This window comes from Somniosus microcephalus, unplaced genomic scaffold, assembly GCF_052327205.1.
Source record: "Somniosus microcephalus isolate GS21.2 unplaced genomic scaffold, FLI_Smic_1.0 scaffold542, whole genome shotgun sequence".
Taxonomy (NCBI): domain Eukaryota; kingdom Metazoa; phylum Chordata; class Chondrichthyes; order Squaliformes; family Somniosidae; genus Somniosus; species Somniosus microcephalus.
Window position 1 is genome coordinate 124413 of NW_028225729.1, and position 8088 is coordinate 132500.

Below are 8088 nucleotides of genomic sequence, written 5' to 3' on the forward strand. Positions count from 1 at the left end.
GACAACTGGTTAACCAAAAGCCAGAGCGACAAATGATTAACCAAGGAGGCAACTCATTAACTGAATTTCGAACATCGACAACTGGTTAACCAAATGTCAGAGCGACAAATGATTAACCAAGGAGGCAACTCATTAACTGAAATTCGAACATCGACAACTGGGTAACCAAGAGTCAGAGCGACAAATAATTAACCAAGGAGGCAACTCATTAACTGAATTTCGAACATCGACAACTGGGTAACCAAAAGACACAGGGACAAATGAGTAACCAAAGGGCCAACTCATTAACTGAAATTTCAAAGAGGCTACTCATTAACTGAAATTTGAACATCGACAACTGGTTAACCAAATGTCAGAGCGACAAATGAGTAACCAAGCAGGCAACTGATTAACTGAAAACTTGTCATTCACATTTGGGACGGAATTCACGATGGGAATGTATTCGGCCCCCTTACCGGGCCTTGGGGTGCTGCTTTCCCGCTTGTGGAACCGAGTTGGGGTCGTCAAATGGCCTGGTGCATTGTTTGAAACACTGGTTAATGAGTTGTCAAGGTCGGAAATCATAGAACATAAGAGCAGCTCATTAACTGAAATTTTGAACATCGACAACTGGTTAACCAAGAGTCAGAGCGACAAATGATTAACCAAGGAGGCAACTCATTAACTGAATTTCGAACATCGACAACTGGATAACCAAAAGACACAGGGACAAATGAGTAACCAAAGGGCCAACTCATTAACTGAAATTTCAAAGAGGCAACTCATTAACTGTAATTTTGAACATCGACAACTGGTTAACCAAAAGCCAGAGCGACAAATGAGTAACCAAGGAGGCAACTCATTAACTGAATTTCGAACATCGACAACTGGGTAACCAAGAGTCAGAGCGACAAATGATTAACCAAGGAGGCAACTCATTAACTGAATTTCGAACATCGACAACTGGTTAACCAAAAGACACAGGGACAAATGAGTAACCAAAGGGCCAACTCATTAACTGAAATTTCAAAGAGGCAACTCATTAACTGAAATTTTGAACATCGACAACTGGTTAACCAAAAGCCAGAGCGACAAATGATTAACCAAGGAGGCAACTCATTAACTGAATTTCGAACATCGACAACTGGTTAACCAAAAGCCAGAGCGACAAATGATTAACCAAGGAGGCAACTCAGTAACTGAATTTCGAACATCGACAACTGGGTAACCAAGAGTCAGAGCGACAAATGATTAACCAAGGAGGCAACTCATTAACTGAATTTCGAACATCGACAACTGGTTAACCAAAAGACACAGGGACAAATGAGTAACCAAAGGGCCAACTCATTAACTGAAATTTCAAAGAGGCAACTAATTAACTGAAATTTTGAACATGGACAACTGGTTAACCAAAAGCCAGAGCGACAAATGATTAACCAAGGAGGCAACTCATTAACTGAATTTCGAACATCGACAACTGGGTAACCAAGAGTCAGAGCGACAAATGATTAACCAAGGAGGCAACTCATTAACTGAATTTCGAACATCGACAACTGGTTAACCAAAAGACACAGGGACAAATGAGTAACCAAAGGGCCAACTCATTAACTGAAATTTCAAAGAGGCAACTCATTAACTGAAATTTTGAACATCGACAACTGGTTAACCAAAAGCCAGAGCGACAAATGATTAACCAAGGAGGCAACTCATTAACTGAATTTCGAACATCGACAACTGGTTAACCAAGATTCAGAGCGACAAATGATTAACCAAGGAGGCAACTCATTAACTGAATTTCGAACATCGACAACTGGGTAACCAAGAGTCAGAGCGACAAATGATTAACCAAGGAGGCAACTCATTAACTGAATTTCGAACATCGACAACTGGTTAACCAAAAGACACAGGGACAAATGAGTAACCAAAGGGCCAACTCATTAACTGAAATTTCAAAGAGGCTACTCATTAACTGAAATTTGAACATCGACAACTGGTTAACCAAATGTCAGAGCGACAAATGAGTAACCAGGCAGGCAACTGATTAACTGAAAACTTGTCATTCACATTTGGGACGGAATTCACGATGGGAATGTATTCGGCCCCCTTACCGGGCCTTGGGGTGCTGCTTTCCCGCTTGTGGAACCGAGTTGGGGTCGTCAAATGGCCTGGTGCATTGTTTGAAACACTGGTTAATGAGTTGTCAAGGTAGGAAATCATAGAACATAAGAGCAGCTCATTAACTGAAATTTTGAACATCGACAACTGGTTAACCGAAAGCCAGAGCGACAAATGATTAACCAAGGAGGCAACTCATTAACTGAATTTCGAACATCGACAACTGGATAACCAAAAGACACAGGGACAAATGAGTAACCAAAGGGCCAACTCATTAACTGAAATTTCAAAGAGGCAACTCATTAACTGAAATTTTGAACATCGACAACTGGTTAACCAAAAGCCAGAGCGACAAATGATTAACCAAGGAGGCAACTCAGTAACTGAATTTCGAACATCGACAACTGGTTAACCAAATGTCAGAGCGACAAATGATTAACCAAGGAGGCAACTCATTAACTGAATTTCGAACATCGACAACTGGTTAACCAAGATTCAGAGCGACAAATGATTAACCAAGGAGGCAACTCATTAACTGAATTTCGAACATCGACAACTGGGTAACCAAAAGACGCAGGGACAAATGAGTAACCAAAGGGCCAACTCATTAACTGAAATTTCAAAGAGGCTACTCATTAACTGAAATTTGAACATCGACAACTGGTTAACCAAATGTCAGAGCGACAAATGAGTAACCAAGCAGGCAACTGATTAACTGAAAACTTGTCATTCACATTTGGGACGGAATTCACGATGGGAATGTATTCGGCCCCCTTACCGGGCCTTGGGGTGCTGCTTTCCCGCTTGTGGAACCGAGTTGGGGTCGTCAAATGGCCTGGTGCATTGTTTGAAACACTGGTTAATGAGTTGTCAAGGTAGGAAATCATAGAACATAAGAGCAGCTCATTAACTGAAATTTTGAACATCGACAACTGGTTAACCAAGAGTCAGAGCGACAAATGATTAACCAAGGAGGCAACTCATTAACTGAATTTCGAACATCGACAACTGGTTAACCAAAAGACACAGGGACAAATGAGTAACCAAAGGGCCAACTCATTAACTGAAATTTCAAAGAGGCAACTCATTAACTGTAATTTTGAACATCGACAACTGGTTAACCAAAAGCCAGAGCGACAAATGATTAACCAAGGAGGCAACTCAGTAACTGAATTTCGAACATCGACAACTGGTTAACCAAAAGACACAGGGACAAATGAGTAACCAAAGGGCCAACTCATTAACTGAAATTTCAAAGAGGCAACTCACTAACTGAATTTCGAACATCGACAACTGGTTAACCAAATGTCAGAGCGACAAATGATTAACCAAGCAGGCAACTGATTAACTGAAATTTTAAAATTGACAACTGGATAACCAAAAGTGGGAACTCATGCTTCGGACGGGCTTACATACGGCAGGCTGACGCCCGGCAGAGGCCCGGGCTTCGCCTCCCTTGCGTAAGCGACCGTCTCCGAATCGATTAAAGGCGTAAAATCGGAGTTCAGAGCGGGAAAATTTTTTCCCGAAAACGGCCGGAAAAAAAAAATGTCTCCTTTTCCGCCGAGCAGGGTGGCATTCGAACGGGCACGGGAAGCCGCGTCTAACGGTGTAAAAACGGCTTGGCTCCGACGCGGGAGTGCGGAGATATGGCCGTTCAAAGTTGTACTGGAAGTCCGGAAGGAGAAAAATTTGACTGCCTGTAGCCGAAAAAAGTTCCAGCGGTCGGTCACAAAAGTCAAATCCGTCCCGCTGATTTGACACTTGTCATTTCTGGCAGGGGGGATTGGCGGGGTACCTGGAGAATGGTAGGAGGTGGTTTTTCGAGACTTTGTCTGTTTTCCAGATTACTGTCTAGGGCCTCCAGGTCTGCAGAGACCGACCCGGGCTGCCGTCCAACCGACTTTTAACCCTTTTTGGGTGGAAATTTATTTCCATTTTTAACCAATTTTCGGGTTTTTGGTCGGGCTTAAAAACGGCAGCCTGACGCCCGGCAGAGGCCGGGGCTTCGGCTCCCTTGCGTAAGGGACCGTATACGAAACGATTAAAGCCGAAAAATCCGAGTTCAGAGCGGGAATTTTTTTTCCCGAAATCGGCCGAAAAATAAAAAAATTCTCCTTTTCCGCCGAGCAGGGCGGCATTCGAACGGGCACGGGAAGCCGCGTCTAACGGTGTAAAAACGGCTTGGCTCCGACGCGGGAGTGCGGAGATATGGCCGTTCAAAGTTGTACTGGAAGTCCGGAAGGAGAAAAATTTGACTGCCTGTAGCCGAAAAAAGTTCCAGCGGTCGGTCACAAAAGTCAAATCCGTCCCGCTGATTTGACACTTGTCATTTCTGGCAGGGGGGATTGGCGGGGTACCTGGAGAATGGTAGGAGGTGGTTTCTCGAGACTTGGTCTGTTTTCCAGATTACTGTCTAGGGCCTCCAGGTCTGCAGAGACCGACCCGGGCTGCCGTCCAACCGACTTTTAACCCTTTTTGGGTGGAAATTTATTTCCATTTTTAACCAATTTTCGGGTTTTTGGTCGGGCTTAAAAAACGGCAGCCTGACGCCTGGCAGAGGCCGGGGCTTCGGCTCCCCTTGCGTAAGGGACCGTATTCGACCCGATTAAGCCCCGAAAATGGATCCAAATGTCGGCCGACCAAGTAAGCTTGCTGGGGAGAGAGACTAAGTGCCGGGCTGGGCACCTCATTAACCAGTGAAAAGTTTTGGCTGCTGGAGAGACTAAGTCCCAGCCTGGGCACATCATTAACCATAAATGAAAAAGGCGAGGCCGAGTCTGGTGCATGGCTAACTGATTAACCAAATTGGCAAGGCCCGGGCTGAAAGTGAATGAGCGACCCGTGGCCAGGGGGCTGGAATGCGGGAGAGAATCCAACCCCCAAAATATGGAAGTCCGATGAGAAAATATTCGGCCGCCTTTTGCGGGCCTCGGGTGTTGCTTCCCGGCCTGGGAAAGTGAGTTGCTCCCGGCAAATTGACATGTGCATTTTTTGATTTCGAGACATGATTAACCAAATCACGGAAGTCCGGTGAGAAAAGATTCGGCCGCTTCACGCCGGCCTCGGGTGATGCTTTCCGGCTTGGGAAAGTGAGTTGCTACCGCCAAATTGACATGTGTCATTTCTGGCAAGTGTCTCAGGACATAGTTTATGAGTTGCAGCTTGGGAAATCATTAACCTAGTCGGAAGTCCCGATGAAGAAAAAAAAAAGTGCCATTTGCGGGGATTTGGGTGCTCCTGGTCGGATAGAGGTGGCCGTTTGACCCGCTGATTTGACACTTGTCATTTCTGGCAGGGGGGGTTGGCGGGGTGCCCGGAGATTTTCGGGAACACGATTTTCAGAACAAAATTCACTCAGCGGGAGCACTTTGAAAATGCCCGAAAAGTGTTACTTTGCTAAAAGGCTCATTTTATCAATATAGAGACCTTTCAAAGAGTATTGGAAAGTCATATTAAAATGGTTTTGTGGCTTTTATGACTTAATGACAAAAAACTCTAAGTGTGAATCTGAAATCGTAGACAGACAGCAGAAACATATAAATAATTCCAGCGTCTAAGTTTCATTTGCTGTCTGTCACACAGGTGCCTCTGAACCGGTCAGGGCCTGTGACCCCACTGAGCTTGTGTTTTATGGCTTATGCACACGCAGTGTTTGCACCAAGTTCCCCTGTGTTGTGCGCTCAGTGGGCCCGTCCAAGACAGCAGAAACAAGACGTACATGCCAGCGTCTTTAAAGTTTCATTTGTTGTCTTGTCACACAGGTGCCTCTGAACGGGTCAGGGCCTGTGACCCCACTGAGTTGTTTACTGGGGCTAATGCACAAGCAGTGTTTTGTCAGATCCCACTGTGTTGTGCGCTCAGTGGGTCCGTCTAAAATGACAAGACAGCAGAAACATTCCAGCGAGTTCCATTTGTTGTCTTGTCACACAGGTGCCTCTGAACGGGTCAGGGCCTGTGACCCCACTGAGTTGTTTACTGGGGCTAACGCACAAGCAGTGTTTGTCAGAGAGTTCCACTGTGTTGTGCGCTCAGTGGGTCCGTCTAAAATGACAAGACAGCAGAAACATTCCAGCGAGTTCCATTTGTTGTCTTGTCACACAGGTGCCTCTGAGCGGGTCAGGGCCTGTGACCCCATTGAGCTTTGTGAGCAACGTATGCACACGCAGTGTTTGCAACGAGATTCCCCTGTGTCGTGCGCTCAGTGGGCCCGTACGACCGATTTGGTGACTCGCGTCCGTAGTGGGAGTCCCCGGGTCGGCCCAGTATAGAGAGAGGCTGGTGTTCAGGCTATTTCAGGGTTTCCTCTCGTTTCTGTCGCTGGTGACAAGACGGGCATGCACACGGCGAGTCAGAGAGAGGGTGTCGGCGCAGCTCCCGGTGTTTTCTTCCTTGGCCGCGCCCTTCTCTTTGTCCTTGAAACTCTTTCGCGTGAGTCCGAGACGTCCTGTGATTCTCAGTGGTCCTATTCAGGCAGCGGAGCGGGTGTCCGCGTCTTGTGCACGAAATCTTGTGTGCTCAGTGCGTCCCGTTCTGCTAGCTGAAGACGCTATTTCTCTGGCAAATTTCAGCAAAGAAACGCGCACGCAGACAGACACACGCACGCGTGGTGTAGGTTGTTGTTGTGTGAGTGGTTTTTCTTGCCTTGACGGTTACCGGTTGCAAACACAATTAAGTTGAACCCGGCACCAACCTCTCTGTGGTGGGGAGGCCATGTGCCCAGCAAGACAAAGCGATTGTTGGTGGTGGTGGTGGTGATGGTGGTGGTGGCTAATAAAGAAAGGTCGTATTTCGCTAGCTTTACCCCGAGCGTGTTCTCGCGACTTGGTTGGTCTTCCGTCCTGACGGTGGTTCCGCGCGCGTGCGCGAGCTCAGCCTGATGCAAAAACACCAAAAAACCCTTCTGTGCCTCACACAAAGTGGTGTGCTAATGGTCCGAGTTGTGTCGTTTGCATCGTATTGGACGGTCGGCCTGGTCGCGAGCCCGGCAAGGTGGGCTTTCGTTGTGTCGGCTTTTTTTGTACTGTTACACACGCACACACACCAGCAGGAGAGCTTCCCGGGGTTTGCTTCTTGCATCTGCCCGGAGCCATGGTCGGCCGCGTCCGGCGCCTCTTGCGCGGGCGAGAGGTTACATTCCAAACAAAAACTCGCCGAACTCGCACGAACAGGCAAAACAGTCGCACCGGTCCGGGATAGCAAACGAGTTTAGATCGGTCAGAGAGCCCGAGTTGGAGGAGTTGGGGTGGAATTTGAACGGTGCACCGAGAAGGTGATGTGTGTGTGTGCGCACGGCAGTTGGTTTCGGTCGGCTTGAGACAGGGACGGCCCTGGCACGCTTGGGTGGTTCTTCGTTCAGCATGGACTTTTGCGGTTCAATGACAGGCAGAGAAAAAAAGAGAAGATGGCGAGATGGGGAGGTGTCCTGGCTTGACTTTGATGCAACAAAAAGCCTGGCCCTCTTTGCTTTTCTAATTCTGCTGCCTACTGACGCCTCCGCCTCATGTCTTTGCTGTTCGTTGGCTTCCCCCTGTGTGACCTTGGCCTGCGGCCCTTCTTTCGACTTCCGTCTCTTCCAGTCTCGTGCATCATCTCTTATCTTGTGCCGAGCCTATCTCTCAACCTCTCTCTCTCTCTCACACGCAAGCTCTGCTGCTCCCCTCTTCTCGTCCGGATCGGACAACAATGGACTTTGCCACCGTCTTGCAAGCATTAACACCGCAGTCGAATTGAAGGGAGCTTCTGCGGGCTCGCGTGCTGCCTGGCGGCTCGTCGTCGGGACCTCGGCGAACGGCCACTGTGAGCTCTGCTGGGATTTGAACCGGTGATGCAGGCCCGGCTTTCTTTTCCCCCCGTAGTGCAACTTTGGTCGATCTAGTCACTCTCCCTTTACCGGTACAGGGTACCTAGACGCTTCTCCACTCTGGCTCCCGCGAGCTGTTTGGGGGGCGGCGGTTTAAAGACTCGAGTGTCTGTTTGTCGGTGTCGAGAGCT